An 18,579-nucleotide genomic window follows, 5' to 3' on the forward strand; every position below is an offset into this window, starting at 1 on the left:
GGAAGCCTGAGAAAATGTATTTAAATAGCTTTCAACTTTTCAAAAAACACTTTTTTTTAAGATGAAAAAATAGAAGCCACATTAGACGTGCATTTTTCCCCCTAATGTTACTTAGGTATTTGTTAGAATCTCTGGCTTTAGAAATTTGAATTCAAATAGAGTGGTGCAAGTTTCCAAGTCTTCAAAAAATTTCCCCTTGTCCTCAGAAAACTCTCATCTTAAAGCATGAAGCTCCTTCCTTTAAAGTGAAAACTTTGTACTCACCTAGGCTCTGTATAGGATTCCATGGTAAAGAATCTGCCAGCCATACAGGAGACTTGGGTTTAATCCCTGGGATGGGAAGATCCCCTAGAGAAGGAAATGGCACCCCACTCCAGTATTCTTGCCTGGGAAATCCCATGCACAGAGGAGCCTGGAAAGCTCCAGTCCATGGGGTCACAAAAGCTTCAGACACAACTTAGTGACTAAAGAACAGAAGGCTCTCTATATTTTTAAAAACATTTCCATAAAAGAACCACAGTTCTTGATAATTATTCTGATTTGAATACTTTTGTTGCAGTAGGGAATTTGTGATACTAGAACTCATGTGATATCTTTCCAAATAAATTACCTTCCAAATAAATCAGTTTGTTGATATTGAAAGTGTTTCCATAATAATATTTCATCTGATTCTTATATGGAAATTGAGGAACAAAGACATTAATGACTCTTTCAAGGTCAAACAGAAGTGAATAGCCCAGCCAGAACTAAGTCTCAGTTCTCCTGCATTCTATCTTCCTGGCACTTTTTTTCTCTCTGGGAAAAATAACTGGGAAATATGCAAAAACTGGAAATATGATCTCATAAATCAGGACTTTTCAGAAGATTTGGGTCATGTGATTATAATAATTGTAACATACGATTGATTCCCTTTTGTAGTCTGCAGACATTAACTCAATTAAACCTTATAACTCTACTTCAAGGTGCAAATTATTTCCATTTCACCTTTATTCACCCGGGTTCACTGTTTTCCCCATTAGATAGTCAGCACCATGAGGGCAGGTCCAATGTGTATCTTGTTGTTGTTCAGTTGCCTAGTCATGTCCAACTCTTTGTGACCCCATGAACTGCAGCATGCCAGGCCTCTCTGTCCCTCACCATCTTCTGAAGTTTGCCCAAGTTCATGTCTGTTGCATTGGTGATGCCATCTAGCCATCTCATCCTCTGATGCCCTTGTCTCCTTCTGTCCTCAATCTTTCCCAGCATCAGAAATGTGTTATCTTATTTACCAATATACCCTCCCCACCCCCCACAAATACCTAGCGGATAAGTAGGCAGTCAATAAAAATGTGTTACTCATTTTGGAAATTTTTTGAGGACAAGAACTACAATCGTTCCCTTTAATTTGTCTAATATCCCCATATGTGGCCTCTGGGACTTAGTAAATTCTTAACTAGTTAGCCTCCTGAATAAATCCAAACTTTAAAAACATAGGATGTCGGCATCTCTTCTACTTTTAGGGTAACCTACCATCCTCGTTTGCTCAGGAGCATCCCACTTTCATCACTGAAACGTCCTGAATTCAAGGAAAACTTTCAATCCCAAGAAGACCAGGACACCTGGTCACCCTAATTAGACACAACATAAGATTTTTTCCCCTGTAAAAATATACCTTTTGACCTAGTGGTTCTCCAAGTTTGATTCCGTGGATGGGCAGTGTTACCATCTCCTTCAAATCTGTAGGAAACAGGCAATTTTGGGGGTCCCTCTGTCTTTCTGAATCCAAAATTACTAGGGTTAGGCCCAGCAATCTGGATTTTAACAAGCTCCCCAGGTAACTCTGAAAGTCTTCCCTATAGCTCAACCAGTAAAGAATCTGCCTGAAACGCAGGAAACCCGGGTTCAATCCCTGGGTCAGGAAGATCCCCTGGAGATGGGAATGGCAACCCACTCCAGTATTCTTGCCTGGAAAATTCCATGGACAGAGGAGCCTGGTGGGCTACAGTCTGTGGGATTGCAATGAGTTGGACATGACTGAGTGACTAACACTCTTACACCACCAGGTAACTCTAATGCCAGATAAAGTCCGAATCATTGTCTACGTATTGTTTGATCAGGCAGGAGTGTAAATAGGTCTGAAAGCAGACCACTAAGACAATCCACTCTGCCCCTCTTTGACTTTAACTTCCTTTGGTTGCTTTAAATCCTCTAATTCTGGCTAAGCCTGCTTTCCGTTGAAGTGGTAAAGAAGGCGTGGGTGGGTGCCGGTTGACACGCCCTGTGGCTTCAAAACTTGGAAGACTTGGTTTACAATGAGGTTGTTCCCAAGCCACACTGGTTTCAGCAGCAGCCTCACGTCTCTCTTACTGGGCACAGTGGGCAGAGCAAAGGGAAGAAATTATTTCCATGCAGGAGTGAGCAAGAATGTGCCATGTGTAGGTTCAGGAACCAGAGGATAGTAGTAATACTTCAGAATAGTGTCATTTGGAAAGGATAGGTTCACGATTTTCTCCCTTGCTTATATCACCAGATGTGTATCACACAAGGCAGGGCCAGACCCAACATGTACTCCCACATCCTCCAGTTATTCAAATTCCTGAAACATCAATGAATCCAGAGTCAATCAGCCAGGCATTTTGTTGGTTTCTGTAACACTGGACACTTCAGATAGGATTCCTAGGTACCACAGACTCCCTAGGGAGATAAGGAGGAACAAAAGGCACCTGAATGGTTTATCCTTTTTCCAGATAGGTAAACTATGTGACTAAGTGACTTGCCTGGATGACTTCAGAAGGGACATCAGAGCCAGGAAGAGAAGTCAGGGCCTTGAGGCTTCTGCACGCAGCTGGGGCCATTCATGCTGATAGGCATTCATCTTTAAAGACCGGAGGATGGGGAGTTTTTCTGAATGACTTATCAGACAGATGGCTTCTAGTTGTGGAACTCACTCTGGATGGCTGTTAAGGATTAACATTCTATTTGCAGGTCTCCCCCATGAAGTATGTTTTGTTGTTATCATTGTTTTTTTAAACTTTCTTCTTAACATGGCTCCTTACTGGTTTGGTTTGTCTGGAGAATGGCATTCATCTACTTCTCTCTGGGGTGTTAGACCACAGAGGGGTAAAGGTGTGGGCACCATGCCAGAACATGAACCCGTGGACAGTGCCAGCCAAAACCAGTTTCTGACTCACCAAGAAAGGATGTGCTGGGACCCCATAAGATGCCAGGACATTTTTCTAGAGCAATGTCTTGACCAAATGACCTTGCAAAACTACTTCCTTGCTGTCTCCATTTTCTTACCCTGCTGTTGTTCCTTTAACTAGGGCTGAGTAAAATATCCTCTCAAGATGATCTCCAAATGTATACAAACTATAGATAGTAATGGGTAACACAAATAGTGTTTATTAAGTGCCAAGATCTCTCTCTGGTGGCTTAGATGGTAAAGAATCTGCCTGCAATGCAGGAGACCTGAGTTTGATCCCTGGGTTGGGAAGATACCCTGGAGGAGAGGCATGGCAACCCACTCTAGTATTCTTAGCTGGAGAATCCTCATGGACAGAGGAGCCTGGCGGGCTACAGTCCATAGGATCACAAAGAGTCAGACACAACCAATCAACCAAGCACATAGCACAAGATCTCTCCAAGGTGCCTTACATATATTATTAACTAACTCTTACAGTTGCCCTCTCGGGTAGGTACTATTATTACCCCCATTTTGCAGATGAGGAAAACTGGAGCACAGAGGGGTTAGATTCCTTGCTCAGGATCACACGGCTAATGAACAGATAATTTGAATCCAGGCTTTGTGCTCTCAATTGCTTCCCCCAGTATTCCCCTTTATAAAGGGTAAATTAAGTTGATCTTCCAATCATCTCAACTGCAAATATATCTACAACATGCTATCAATCTGATTGCAGCAAACATTTCACTTGGATTCCATAGGCCAGAAACAGGTGAGGTTATATACTAATAACTAGAAGGTGAGCTGTTTGAGGACTTGAAAGTCCTCCTTGTAGACCTAACACCTCACTCATAGCAAAAGCTCGCTAAGTGTTGTCCCCGGAATGTCACACAAAAGCATTTGGAAAACTATAAGATCTTTTTAAGATTGTTCCACAAGTTCTCATAGATACCCATATCTCGATACCAATCCAGACAACCTCATCAGCATCTCTACTGCTTCCTTCTTTCTCTCTTTTTATATATCACGCATGCTTTGTACAGATACTCTTCAGCCCACAGAGCTTTGCCGATTATTCCTCAGTCAGTCCTTCAGGCAGCCCAAGCAGGGTGCACCCAGCTGCTGCTGCTGCTAAGTCACATCAGTCGAGTCTGACTCTGTGCGACTCCATAGACGGCAGCCTACCAGGCTCCGCCATCCCTGGGGTTCTCTAGGCAAGAACACTGGAGTGGGTTGCCATTTCCTTCTCCAGTACCCAGCTGCAGTGCCTGACAATTCCCAGCTTGCTCACCAGCTCACTCTCTTCAGCCCTTTCCTCTCCCCCCTTTTCACCAAGTATTAATAGAACACATTTCCACACTACCAGCTTGGCCCAGTCAGTGCTTTAAAAAAATAATCAAAAAAATTTAAATGCTTTTCAGTGGTAACAGAACAATAAAGTCAGTTAAAAGGAACACCAATGGGGACTTCCCTGGTGGTCCAGTGGTTAAGAACCCGCCTTCCAGTATAGGGGACGAGGATCCCATCCTTGGTGGGGGAACTAAGATCCCACATTCCATGGGGTAACTAAGCCCATGTGCCACAACTAGAGAAGCCTGTTCCCTACAATAAAGCCCAGCTCAATCAAAATTTAAAACGATATATATATTTTTTCAAAAAAAGGAGTACCAGTGGTGTTAGTTCATTGAAAGTGAAAGTCACTCAGCCGTGTCTGACTTTGTGATCCCATGGACTACACAGTCAAAGTCTGCGGAATTCTCCAGGCCAGTGTACTGGGGTGGGGAGACTTTCCCTTCTCTACAGGATCTTCCCAACCCCGGTCTCCCGCTTTGCAGGCAGATTCTTTACTGGCTGAGCCACAGGGGAAGCCCAAGAATACTGGAGTGGGCAACCTATCCCTTCTCCAGTGGATCTTCCCGACCCAGGAATTGAACCAGAGTCTCCGGCATTGCAGGTGGATTCTTTACTAACTGAGCTATCAGGGAAGCCCATTAGTTGGCAATGACTTGAAGTATGATGAACACACAACTTTCACAGCATTAAGAAAGTGATTCTTCTATTAACATGATTTCTCCATGAGGTGCTTGAGAAGTGAGCCTCAACCAGTAACCTGGGGGAGACAACACATGACAGTTAAGCCTGGGATCTTCAAGACTTAAAAGTGTCAGTCAGTGGAGATCAGTCTCCTTGTTTAGTTTTTGTTTTCTTTTTTTTGGTTTGTTTCTATGAGATCAGTTTTTAAAAATATCTATCTGTCTATTTATTTATTTGGCCACATGACATGTGGGATCATAGTTTGCCAACCTGGAATCAAATCCACCCACCCTGCAGTGTAAGGTCAAAATCCTTAGGAAATCCCTATTTTTTATTTTATTGAAATACAATTGACATGCAATATTAAGTTAGTTTCTATATAGTGTACTATGTAGTGACTGGATATTTGCATATATTATTAAATGAAATGATACATTATGAAATGATTATGAAATATACATTATGAAATGATCACCAAGAAGACTAGCAACTGTCTGTCTTCATACAAAGTTACTACATTATTATCGACCATATTTCTTATGCTGTAGATTACACCCCCATGACTTTTTTATAACTGGAAATTTGTCCCTTCTAATCCCCTTCACCTATTTTGCACCCTCTCCCACGTGAGACCGGAGTCTTAGCTAGAAGGCTGAAGCTGTCCCAGATGGCTTGGAGCCTTCCTTGGTATAATCTTAAGGCCTCATGCAGCTGGGTCTGTCTCATCCAGACTTGCCTCCAGTTTCCTTCTGCCCATCAACCACATGTGGCTTGTGCCGCCCTCTGCCTTCCTGGTTTCTGCCTGCCTGTTTGGTGGCAGCCCTGAGGCTTCCGCTAGAGCTCTCCAGGGGCTTCCCAAGGGGTGCTAGTGGTAAAGAACCCACCTGCCAATGCAGGAGCCTTAAGGGACATGAGTTCAATCCCTGGGTTGGGAAGATCCCCTGGAGGAGGGCATATCAACACACTCCAGTATTCTTGCCTGGAGAATCCCACGACAGAGGAGACTGGTGGGCTACAGTCCATGGGGTCGTAAAGAGTTGGACACGACTGAGTGACTAAGCACAGCAAAATGAGATCTCCAGTCCTCTGACTGGATCTCTGATTGGAGGCTTTGGTTCCAGTGTATATATCACCACAATCTCAGATTTACATATGCTAATTTGTGACCGCCAACAGTTGTATAGCTACTTGTCTCAGGCAGTTTTGTAAGCACAAAGTTATGTTTCCTCAGACCAGTGCTGCAGTCCTAGATTGTTTATAAAACACAGGTTGCAGAGCCCCAATTTCAGTTTCTGATTCAATCTGTCCTGGGTGGAGCCCAATAATCTGTATTTCTAACAGGTTCAGATGCTGACCCAGGTGCCACACTTAGAGAACCTCTCTGTAGACCATCAGCTAACCTGCAGGTGGGCTTGTTAAAAATGCTCTTGCGCAATATGGGAAGGGCGTTAGATAATGTTCTCTTTTTTCCTTTTTTTAATTGAGGTGTAGTTGATTTACTGGCTTCCGAGGTGGTGCTAGTGGTAAAGAATCTGCCTGCCAATGCAGGAGACACAAGAGATGTGGGTTCCATCTCTGGGTTGGGAAGATCCCCTGGAGTAGGAAATGGCGACCAACTCCAATATTCTTGCCTAGAGAATTCCATGGACAGAGGCACCTGGTGGGCTACAGTCCATGGGGTCACCAAGATTTGAATACAACTGAGCGACACCACACAGCACACAGCACAGTTGATTTACAACGTTGCCTTAGTGGATAATTTTTTCCAACTCTCATTTGAGAGTTGGAAAATCAGATGGTTCTTACATGCCTTAGCAGTGGACTTCAAAATGGAGGAGGGGGCAAGGAGAAAGCACCAGCATTGGTGACTGCCCGCTGTGTGCCAGGCACTGTACCGAGCACTTTGCCTCCATAATAATCTCATGGGCTCAACCACCCAGTGTGGTTGGTGTCATGCTTCCATTTTGCAGATGAGGAAACCGTGGGTTAGAGGGCAGAGGCTCTACAGCAGAGCTTCCCAACTGATCTGCTGGAATGAGTTGTGGGTGCTGAGCTATTGATCTCCTCAGACCCAGTGGTGCCAGGATAGAGGCTGAGGGGCCTGGAACAGCATGCCAGTCACCACCCAGGAGAACACAGCCTCCTCCCCATGCCCTACCAGTTCACTGCAGGGAGCCCCAGCCATAGAACCGACCCTCGGCGAGCGCAGATTTAGAGGCAGACCCTGCTCCTGTGACCTCCAACCCTCATAGCACCGGAGGGCAGGGCAAAACTTACAGGGGGATCTCAGGAGCTTGCTCATGGCCAAAGGCAAAGAGAGTTCTGAGATGGAGCCTTTTCAGGATTAAGGCTGAGGCATTAAACTGGTAAAAACTTCTCAGGTAACTCTGAGAAAAATGGACCCCTTTTTTGTAAGAAAAAGAAAGTTCTCTGATATTTGTGCACCACAATCTTAGGGTACAACTAAGAGAAAGAGGAGGGAAAGTGGTCCCGGGCCGTCTCAACTCCCCAAAGCTGCCATCAGCAAGGTCAGAAGATGGCCAGACTGTGTCCTTGGTGAGTGGTGGAAGAATCAGAGATTTATGACCCATATTTTCATGGTCTCTTGATTGGATGATTGGAGCTTCCTGTTTTGTCTGCTGGCTGAGTAGTTTTGTGTCTGCACAAGGCCCGAATGCCATACCCAGCCTCCAACAGAACCAACGGCTACATACGTTGAAGGAAATTTTGAGTAACTCTAATGACTTCTAGCTGCTGAGCGCATTGATTTTTTTTCTTTTTTAACTGTACTTATAATTACTAAGACCCAAAACAGCCTTGGATTATAGAGCACAGGGTGTACTATTAGTTCTTTAGGCAACTCTGGACATATTCTGCCTTCAGATGGGGCCAGTTCTTACATTAGTTAATATATTAGGTGCTTCTAGTTGAAGCCAAAGGTTTCCATTGGTATGACTTCAGGACAACAGCAGCTTCTATTCATTCCCATGGGAAAGGCAACTTTCAGGGAGACAGTCTCATGTCTCCACGAAGGTTTGGGGAGACAGTCCTGGGAGTTCTGCAGCCTCTTTTTTTATTCTGAGCATGATCTGTGATCTGCTGGCAGCTTCTCTCTTTCCCTAGGAAGTTTTGTTCTTAAAACCTCCCACCAGCTCATGCTGTGGGGATGTTAAGACATTTTCCAGGGAGACTAATCATTCCTTGTGTTTGTGGAGGGCAATCCAGACTTTAGTATTACAGAGAACACTAAAAATTATTATTATTATTATTTTTTTGGAGGCTGCTCCTGCTTTTATAAATGAAGAATTGAGGCCTAGGGAAGTTAGATAGTTATCTAAAATGTCACAGTCAGTAAGAGGCAGGGTCAATGATGATAAATCCAGGGTCTCTGTCAGGACACTAGACTAATCTATTTATGGGCAGGGGATTCAGGCTCCATGAAGTCCATGGAGGGAAGCTCTTATTAAGTTCATTTGGTGCGTTACTTCTCTGCTGTCTTCATATATAGGATCAGAGTGAGGAGACAGGAACACTCCCTAACGAGAGTGTTGGGAGAACAGTCATAACTCCTATGTCCTCTCCTGAGGTTGAACTCTAGAAGGCTGTGGAAAAGTGCCTCTTCCCCATCTTTCTCCTAATTTAGAAACTAGATCAAGAAAGCAAAGCTAATGGAATCAACATAAAACAGATAATCTCTTTCACTAGTCTAAATTAGTCCAGCTAAAGAAACATTTGAGAAAGATAATACCAGGGAGACTAAGTTACTTATGTAATTAAAATAAAAAAAATACATAGGGATTTCCCAGGTGGTCCAGTGTCTAAGACTCCACTCTCCCAATGCAGGGGTCCCAGGTTCGATCCCTTGTCAGGGAGCTGGATCCCACCAGCTGCAACTAAGACCCTGTGCAACCAAATAAATAAATAGAAACAAATATTTAAAAATACATAAAGAATATAAAGATTGTGCCTGAATGATCTGATTTTTTCTGAGGTTATGCTTAGCTGAAAGGCAACTGTATGAACCAGATCTGGGAAAAGAAGGCTGCAAGACCTGTAAGGCTCTTGTTTTGACCCATATATACAGGCCACAGGACTGGCACTGGTTACACAGATATTTCCTAGGAAAGAGTGGAGAGAATTTTACAGTCTCCCATGAATTCATTCTGAAAGAATTTACAGGACATGTACCATGTGTCAGAGTTAGTGTACCCACCACTGAAGTCTGTATGGCCCTGTCTCTGTGAGTTCTTGGTCCAGCAGAGAGATGAAACTATAGGCTGGAGGGGAGCAGGGTGCAGACACTGACAGTTCAGCCTGGGTTGAGGGTGATTAGGGTCACCACCTGAGCAAGGCCATTGTGCTCTCATTCACCTGTGGCCACCAAGGCTTAGTGCTGATAATAAATGGAATATGGCTGCAATCTAGCAGCTATTAGGTTGCAGCCACTCCCTAAGGTGAGCCCTGAGAAAACTCAGGATGTGAAAATGGAGGATACTGGCTCCAGAGAGCTGGCTGAGGTGCACATCAAAGGAATGATTTCAGTGAGCCCAGACTCTTGCACCTTCCCATACATAGAATGATGCTAAAGTCCTTAGCTTGAGATATCTGGTTTTCTTTGATTAACAATAATTTTTTGACAGACTATTTGCCCTTTGTTTCAAAGTTATATATCCTGGCTTACCCACCCCCCCCCAACCCCCACCTCCTCAGAGCAGTTCTCTCTGGGTTACTTGAGATGCTACCTCTTGGGCTCGAAGCCCTAAACATTCCCACCAAATATAACATAATTCAACTTTTAGGTTGTGAATTTATTTTTAAGTCGAAACTGACATGGTCTCAGGGGGATCACCACATTTTAGGCAACTGGTCCCTTTGTAGATTTGTTCTTGCCTGTAAATGGATTTCAGATTCCTAAAGAAGTCCAACTGGGTGAGAGAAGTCAGTAGACTTCACAGCCACACCCACTGCCACACTCATAGCTCCAGACATTGCTTCAGGGATCACATTTTCACAGTCAAATGTCAGTAGATCTGAAGATGAATTTGAAATCAATGACAGTCTATTACCCACTCTTAGAAGTGTGGTTTTAGGCATTGTTGACTAAAAGGAGTTGCTTAAAGCAATCTCCATCCAAAAATCTCTTTAATGAGAAAAACATCTGACGTTTATGGATCACTTACTTTGTGATACACTGTTTGTTTGTGTGTGTGTTAGCACATTGAATCCTCCCCACAACCCAATAATAGGATGAATCCTATTATTATCTTCAATTTATGGGTGAATAACTGAAACTGAGAGTAAATGATTAGCTCAAGATCACACGAGGGGGGATGGCTTAGTAGGGATTTGTAACTCCTATATCCATGCTTTGAATCCGAGCAGCTCAATCACTGCATTAAATTGAATCTTTACCTGAAATAATGCAATACCCAAGGCAATTTTCTGTTTCAGGCTTTTTGAAGATGAGGGAGGGGCTCTTTAATCTTAGAGAAGTGGATAGTTTGAGGAAATTATGTTTAGGGTAATATTGATAATTCTCACATATCCTTTTATTTAAAAGATGACTTTATTTACAAAGACTCTTAATGAGGGGAAGGCATTCATCCCTAATACCCAAGGAAAGAGGACCACAGGCTAAATGCCTCTGCCCGTGCATGGTGGCAGCAGCAGTGACATGGAGAACGGTTTTCCCATCTGTGCAGGGGGAGGGGTAGTTGTATTTTCCTATTGGGGTTCTGGTGAGGCTCAAATGAGATGATGTCTGTCAAGTCTCTAGCACTGTGCTCAAAAATTGATACTGCTACTCAAGGTTTTAGAGGGAAAGAGAAGTAGTTTGACTAAATAATCCAAAGTATTTTTTTAAATTAATTAATTTATTTTTTGGTTGCACTGTGCAGCATGCAGGATCTTAGATCCCTATTCAGGGATCAAACTGTGCCCCCTGCATTGGGAGCACAGATTCTTAACCCCTGGATCACCAGGGACATCTTCGCAAGTATTTTTTTATTAAGATAAGTGGACATGGTAGGACTAGAATGAAAACATTGCATATATTTAAAAAGAGATAGATCAAACATCAAAGATGTGTGATGCCAGTTATGAGGCCTCTTCAGGATCTGCCTCAGACATCTATCTGTTAGGACTGTTTCAAAGATAGTGGCTGTGTTGCTAGGCCCTCAAAGTCTTTTCCTCTTTGTTGCCTCCAGCACCCAGAAAAGTGGCCCCCTATGACTTCCCTTGAGATGAAAATGATGCCTCTGAGATCTGGGAAAGAGGGTCTAAGTGGCCCATTTCAAGTTTGTTGTTTCCCTGCCAAACTCCGTTTTGTCTACTGAACCCAGGAAGGCTGTGGGGAGGGTTGGTCTCCTAGGTACCATCTAGAAGGGGAATACAGTGGGGCCAAGGGATGCTTTCTATGAAGCATGGCAAGCCTGAGGAATCTTGATAACTTCCCTTCTGTGTTGCCTAACCCCTTTCGGCCTCCCTTAGAGATTAGCAGTAAAACCCATCCACCACCCTTGTGAAGGAAGCTGACCTAATACCATTATTTCCTGTTTTCATCTCTGAGGCCAGGAGAGGTTGTACTATTCCTCACAATCACATAAAAAGTTCGGAGGTGACTTAGAGGTTTAAGCACACGTCTTCCTGATCTTGGGTGGCCTTGACCTGCAGTGTCTTGAAGCAGGATTTCCTAACCACCAGACCAGTAGCCAATGACAAGGCCCTGGCCTTTACAGCTTTGCAGAAAAAATGAATTTCCATGAAGAAATGGAACATAGTGAAACAAGTAAAATGTTTATTACAGGGAAAAGGAGTGCATGTGGATGGACACACAGGCAGGCTCAGAGAGTCATGATCTTGTGGTAGTTTGAATTACTTATATGGGACATTTCTTTGGGGTTTCCTTTGGCCAATCATCTTGCTTTGTCTGGTTCTGAGTCTGTATTTGGTTTATCTGATGGTCCTTCCATGTGTGTGCATGTATCTCTTAGCCAAGATGGATTCTAGCGAAGAGGCCTATTGATAGGTTGACATCACTCTGCCTTTCACCTCCAAAGAGCCTTCCTGCGCATGCAGAGTTGGGGAGGCCTCCTTGACTTTGAGAATGAGATATATATGAGCTCTTATTGGGGCAGGGCTCAGCTCCTCCTCCTCTATCTTGGAGTATCTGCCCACAGGGGACAAACACCAGCAGCTCAGCCCAGGGCCCATCTATCTCCTGCATCATCCCAGTGTTTATTCTTGTATACTTGCCACGCTGGACCACTTGCATCTCAACAAGGGCCCTTCTGGAGGTCATGGTTGGGAGACCCAGATGCAGAGCTAAGAGGCAGGTGCTCTAATCCCAGCTCCACTAGTGAAGCTAGAGGGACCATGGAACATTTCATGTCCCTGTTAAAACTTTAGTCCCACCCTTGTAAATGGAGGGATTAAATGAGATAATCTCTGCAAAGGCTGAGCACACGGCCTGGTGATGGGAAAACCCTCAAAAGATGTTGGCGCTTCACATTCCTTCTAAGTAATTCAAAGGAGTATGTTTAGAAATTTAAGGGGAGAAACCTGCCAGTTTTTTGCATTCATATCCAGACAACGGCCTTCTTACCTCGTTCAGAAGTTGCACAGAGGGACTTCACTGGTGACGTTATGGTTAGGAATCCACTTGCTGATGTAGGGGACATGGGTTCATTTCCTGGTCTGGGAAGATTCCACATGCCATGGGGCAACTGAGACCACACCACAGCTACTAAACCCATGCGCCTAGAGCCTGTACTCAACAAAAGAAGCCACTACAATGAGAGGTCTCTGCACTGCAACTAGAGAGTAGCCCCCACTTACCGCAACTAGAAAAAGCCTGTGCAAAGCAACAAAGACTCGGTGCAGCCACAAATAATAAATAAATTAGGCTCAATTTTTTAAAAGTTGCATGAACTGTCCTTATTCAGCGCCATCCCCATGTAAAAGCTGACATGTTTCTGTAGCAGAAGAGGTCCTGGTAAACTTTTAGCATTGATACTGGGTTGGGGAGACTGGGATTGTTGATACATCTTTAAAACCAGTGGGGGTGGCATTTTCACCAAGAAAAGGGAAATTGACTATATGGCAGCCTTGAGCCCTCCTAAGTGAGATTCTCATGTTGAAGAATTACTGGAGTCAATTGTGGTGTGGGGTTCCACACACGGGTCATCTCACTGAAGAAGAACTAGTTTGTAGGGAGGTAGTTCATTTACCTGGTGGATCCAAAAGAGCAGAAAATTCTCCTTGCCTATCATTCCTGGGAAGGATGTCTGCCCCAGGGATCCAGGAGGAGACTATTAAAGAAAAAAGAAAAAATACTCAGTGATGCTTCTTAACGATGGTGAGGCAGACTTTCTTCAGTTCCATCATGACAGTTATAGGGACCACTGCAATGGGGTTTTATAGTTGGGGAGAGAGATTGGGCTCAACTCAAAATACAGCATGGGTAAATGGGAATTTAAAGCCAGGGAGCAGAATGGAGGTCAGCGGATGAAAATTTACTATCGGGAAACATCAAGGGTGATGGGGATTCTGGCCAAATGACCTCATAGGATTCTTTCTGAAGATATACCAGGGTGACCAGGCATCACCTGGGGATGGTAGAGGATGAGGGGCCCTATAAGATGTCGAGTGTGGGGAGCGTTCTGGTTAAACTTGACTTAGCAGGGTTCCTGCCAAAACTGGATGTTACAAGGAAGTGCACAGTTCAGGATCGTGACTGAGGTTCAGACAAGCACAGAATCTTTGTCCAGGTTGTAGCTTTCACATTCCCCAGTGCCTGCCAGCTTATTGGGCTTCCTGGATGTCTCTAACTTTTGTTGGTAAAGGAAGTCGTCCTGGAGAGAATATCGGACAGGTTTACAAACACCCAGATATGTGTCGGGGAGAAGCCTCCTGTACAGTAAGGAGTCCTTGTCTCATGAGAAAGTTTACACTCCAGGAGTAAATGAAACCCAGTGAAGAGAAAAATCCATGATTGGCTAAAGCGGCAGCTTGCATCTGACCCAAAGAGCCTGGAACATCACTTGGATTTTCTCGAGGAGGCTGAAAGCAGTTCCTGTCCATTATTTCTTTTGTCATGAAACCCTCTATAGAGAAAGAGAGCGTTGGATTTTCATTAGCCCTCAAACCCCTTACTGGGATGAGATTCTGTGCCTGGAGATGCCAGGTGCCCAGGCTCAGGGGTGCTGAGTATACAGGCTCAGGGAGGCTGCCTTGCATCTCCAGCCTGCCTATGTTTTCCTCTTAATGGCAGGACAGATGGATAGAACACCACCCGGTTTCTCCTATTAATAATTTCATTTACTATCCAAGAGATGAGTGATGATCTCTAGTTGTAAGAGGCTGATTTGGGAGAAAACCTGGGATGGAGGATCCCAGTTTAACTCTTTTCTGACCAGCACACACTTAACAGAATGCCAAGGTCCTACCCTGTCTCCCCCCCTCCCCATTTCCGGCCCAGGCTAATTGCAGGAAGAAGTCTACAAAGCTGGATTATTTTTAGCCTTTGAGGCGAGGCTGATCCACCCCTCCCCTCGCCCTTTCCTTTGAAATGTAGTCCTTTTCTTGTTTCCAGCCCAGCTAAGGAGAGTTCTCTCCCAAACCTGTCCTTGAGCAAAGAGAGCTCAAAGCTGCACCATCAGCAGGAAGCCCGGGACCCCTGGGAATTCCGAGGTACAGCTGACCCGCCAGTAGGAAGCGTTTAAAGGAACTGAAGTAACCGTGCTTCTGGCGGTTAGGATTTAACTCATAAGTCAGTTTGAACATCAAAGCTGTTTAGTCAGCATCCCATAGAACTTTTGGGGGGGAGAGAGAGACAGAAAGAGACAGAGAGAAGGAGAGACAGAGACCGAGAGACAAAAGAATCAGCATGGAAGGATTGATTACTCAGGTAAACACAGAAATATCATTTATATGATAAAAAAAGAATGCCCCACACCACAGTTTCAGTTACTTAAAAAAGAAGGAAGTATGTCTTTAAAAAATTATTAAGAAATATTTCAAACCTATGAAAAGTGCAGGGTATATTGTAATTCATGAATATGAACTCCTAGCATCCTGACATCATTTAGGACCATTTACATTAAAAAAATTTTTTTAAGGAATAAAAAATTTATAAGTAGCAATTGCCCTCTTATGCTCACCCCTTACTTCCCCGACCCATCTGAGGGGCTGTGTATCTCTCTAGTCCATCACAAGTAGTTCGAAGGCAGTAAAAGAAAAGGAAACTTGTAAATTAGCCATTGCTGTTAAAAAAGATGGGCTTCCCTGGTGGCTTGGATGGTAAAGAATCTGCCTGCAATGCAGGAGACCTGGATTCGATCCCTAGGTTGGGAAGATCCCCTGGGGAAGGGAATGGTAACCTTAAAACATTCCTCTTCTGTAGGGCAGCAACACCACTCTCGTCTTGGATCTGGGATGGGTCTGGAGTGGGCCTTAACAATGAGAGCAGAGAAACCCAGGACCCCAAGGACTGAGGTGTCTGTAGCTGCCCCTGTGTACACGCAGGGGTGGAGTTGGGAAGGAGGGGTATGACTCTGTCTTGCACCCCAGCCCCAACCCCTCCAAACAGGGGACCCTAGCATAGACGTGCTGCTGCCTGCATGCTTGTTGTGTGACTGCCTCTGTGAATGAACGAATACACACTCAGACCCTGCCCGCAGTGCAGTCCACTCCCTGAACTCCATCCTAATTGATCTTAATCAATAAAAATCTCTTTAGAGGGGATTCATCTTGTTAAGGGCCTCCCTTGTGGCTCAGATGGTAAAGAATCCGCCTGCAGTGCGGGAGGCCTGGATTGGATCCCTGGATTGGGAAGATCCCGTAGAGGAGGGCATGGCAATATGCTCCAGTATTCTTGCCTGGAGAATCCCCATGGACAGAGGAGCCTGGTGGGCTACAGTCCTTGGGGTTGCAAAGAGTCAGACACGACTGAGCGACTAAGCACAGCACATCTTGTTACTTAATGTAGTGAATGGAGTGACCTGTAGAACTTCCTCACTAAGGAAAATCTTTAAAAAATTTTTTAGCCACACTGTGTGGCATGTGGGATTTTAGTTCCCCAACTAGGGGTCGAACCTGTGTCCCCTGCAGGGGAAGTGTAGAGTCTTAAGCACTGGACTGCTAGGAAAATCTACTAAGTTTCTTTGAAAGAGTTTAATTGAGTAGTAGGATTTCATTAACACGCAATAGAAAGTTTTAGCTAGGAGGATCTCTTACTCTTTTTCTCTCTTTCTCACACACACACAGCTAAAGAAAGAAAAGTGTTAGAACCTGAGGTCAAACAACGCTTGTGTGCTTCAGTCGTGTCTGATTCTTTATGACCCTACGGGCTATAGCCTGCCAGGTTCCTCTGCCCATGGAATTCTCCAGGCAAGAATACTGAAGTGGGTTGCCATTCCCAAACCCAGGGGCAAGAGCACATGCATCTTCTGCCTGCCATGGCTTTTATGAGCTCACTGGCTCTGCTGAGAGGCACAGCTAGTGGCTGCAGGAGAGAGGTTTTGAAACCCCCCGAGATGCCAGCTTTTTGGTTGGCATTCAAAGCCAGGTTTCAGTAATACCAAATTCTAGCCCTTGCTTCCCAGTGTTCTAAGGGATGGCATCAGTTTTTCCCCAGGAGTCCAGGCTGGACAGAGGGTAAGTGATGGGGGGCCTGGGGTGGTGAAGAGCTATCTGGATCCAGTGGAAAGGGACTTTATGCAGTGATTCTTGGCTGAATGGTCATCATGAGATCGGATGCTGAGTGGGTGTCAGGCTATGTGTTTACTCACTGAATCCTTGTAACAGACTCGTGAAGTGGGACCTATTGAACCCTCAAGTACAGATGAGGAAACCGAGACCCAGAAAACTTAAGTAACTTGTCCAAGGTCACACAAAATAAAGTGGTGGACCTGAGGTTCTTTCCTAGGCTGAGGACTCCACACTTCATGTCTTTTTTTTTTAAGTTGGGGTCGCAAAAGAGTCAGATGTGACTTAGTGACTAAACAACAATAATTTACATACAGTAAAATTTACTCTTTTTCAGTTCAGTTTAGTTGCTCAGTCATGTCCGACTCTTTGCGACCCCATGAATTGCAGCACGCCAGGCCTCCCTGTCCATCACAAACTCCCAGAGTTCACTCAAACTCATGTCCATCGAGTCGGTGATGCCATCCAACCATCTCATCCTCTGTCGTCCCCTTCTCCTTCTGCCCCCAATCCCTCCCAGCATCAGGGTCTTTTCCAATGAGTCTACTCTTCACATGAGGTGGCCAAAGTACTGGAGTTTCAGCTTCAGCATCAGTCCTTCCAATGAACACCCAGGACTGATCTCCTTTAGGATGGACTGGTTGGATCTCCTTGCAGTCCAAGGGACTCTCAAGAGTCTTCTCTAATATCACAGTTCAAAATCATCAATTTTTCGGTGTTCAGCTTTCTTCACAGTCCAACTCTCACATCCATACATGACCACTGGAAAAACCATAGCTTTGACCAGACGGACCTTTGTTGGTAAAGTAATGTCTCTGCTTTTTAATATGCTATCTAGGTTTGTCATATACTAAAAAAAAAATGGGAACTTACCCTTTTTAGTAGTGTACAATTCTACGAGCATTGACAAATGTGTACAGTTGTAAAACTATGGCCACAACCAACATTTAGAGTGGCTAAATCAACCTCAAAAATTCCCCGGGTGCCCCTTTGTAGTCAGTCCCTTCCTTCCATTCACCAGTAGCTCTGGGCATCCAATAATCTGTTTTCTGTCCATTTTGCCTTTTCCAGAATAAATGGAACCATATAGCCCTTGGAAATTGGCTTGTTTGACTTAGTAAAGTGCATGTGAGATTCCTTCTTGTATTGCTGCGTATATCTGCTGTTGGTTCCTTTTTTTTTTTTTGTGGATGAGTACTATTATCAGTACATTGTATGGATGTACCACGTTGGTTTCCATTCACTAGTTGAAGAATATTTGGGGTACCCAGTTTGGGGGTTTAGGAATAAAGATGCATGAACATATGTGTACAGGTTTTCTTGTGAGTGGAAATTTTCATTTCTCTTGAGTAAACACTTAGGAGTGGGATTTGCAAAGCACATGATTCTAGCCAGACTCCAAGATGCTCTGGGACTTGATATCCAGGCTCCTGGAAAAGTGATAGCCCCTGCTTCAGGGGAGAAGGCAGGGAGAAAAAATTTTCTTTTGATCATACCTTACAAAAACCTCCAAAATATTTTTTGTTTGTTTTAGTCTTTACATTTTTTATATGGAAAAATGATAATGTTATAATCACAACAAAGTCTTTAGATTAAAATGTGACTTTTAGATCTGTGATGAGTATGGAAAACTAAATGCTACTCTTTTTTTCTTCACTATTTGTAATCTTATTTCTCAT

General features: G+C 44.2%; 2 long non-coding RNA genes across 4 annotated transcripts in view; one reads left to right on the forward strand and one right to left on the reverse strand.

Moving 5' to 3' along the window:
* LOC139039477 (uncharacterized) overlaps positions 1–18,579 on the forward strand; it is a 79,340-nt gene that overhangs the window by 25,663 nt on the left and 35,098 nt on the right. The gene's annotated exons all lie outside the window — the stretch shown is intronic.
* On the reverse strand, positions 11,974–14,908 carry LOC110134007 (uncharacterized). Of its 2 annotated transcripts, none has more exons than XR_002312939.2 (4): positions 14,815–14,908; positions 13,423–13,503; positions 12,798–12,889; positions 11,974–12,259 (listed from the first exon to the last, which is right to left on the reverse strand). It is a non-coding gene; the product is annotated as an uncharacterized lncRNA (long non-coding RNA). The 2 variants fall into 2 exon arrangements; XR_002312938.2 differs by having other exon boundaries at positions 11,974–12,291.

The sequence above is a fragment of the Odocoileus virginianus genome, chromosome 2 (assembly GCF_023699985.2).
Source record: "Odocoileus virginianus isolate 20LAN1187 ecotype Illinois chromosome 2, Ovbor_1.2, whole genome shotgun sequence".
Classification (NCBI taxonomy): Eukaryota; Metazoa; Chordata; class Mammalia; order Artiodactyla; family Cervidae; genus Odocoileus; species Odocoileus virginianus.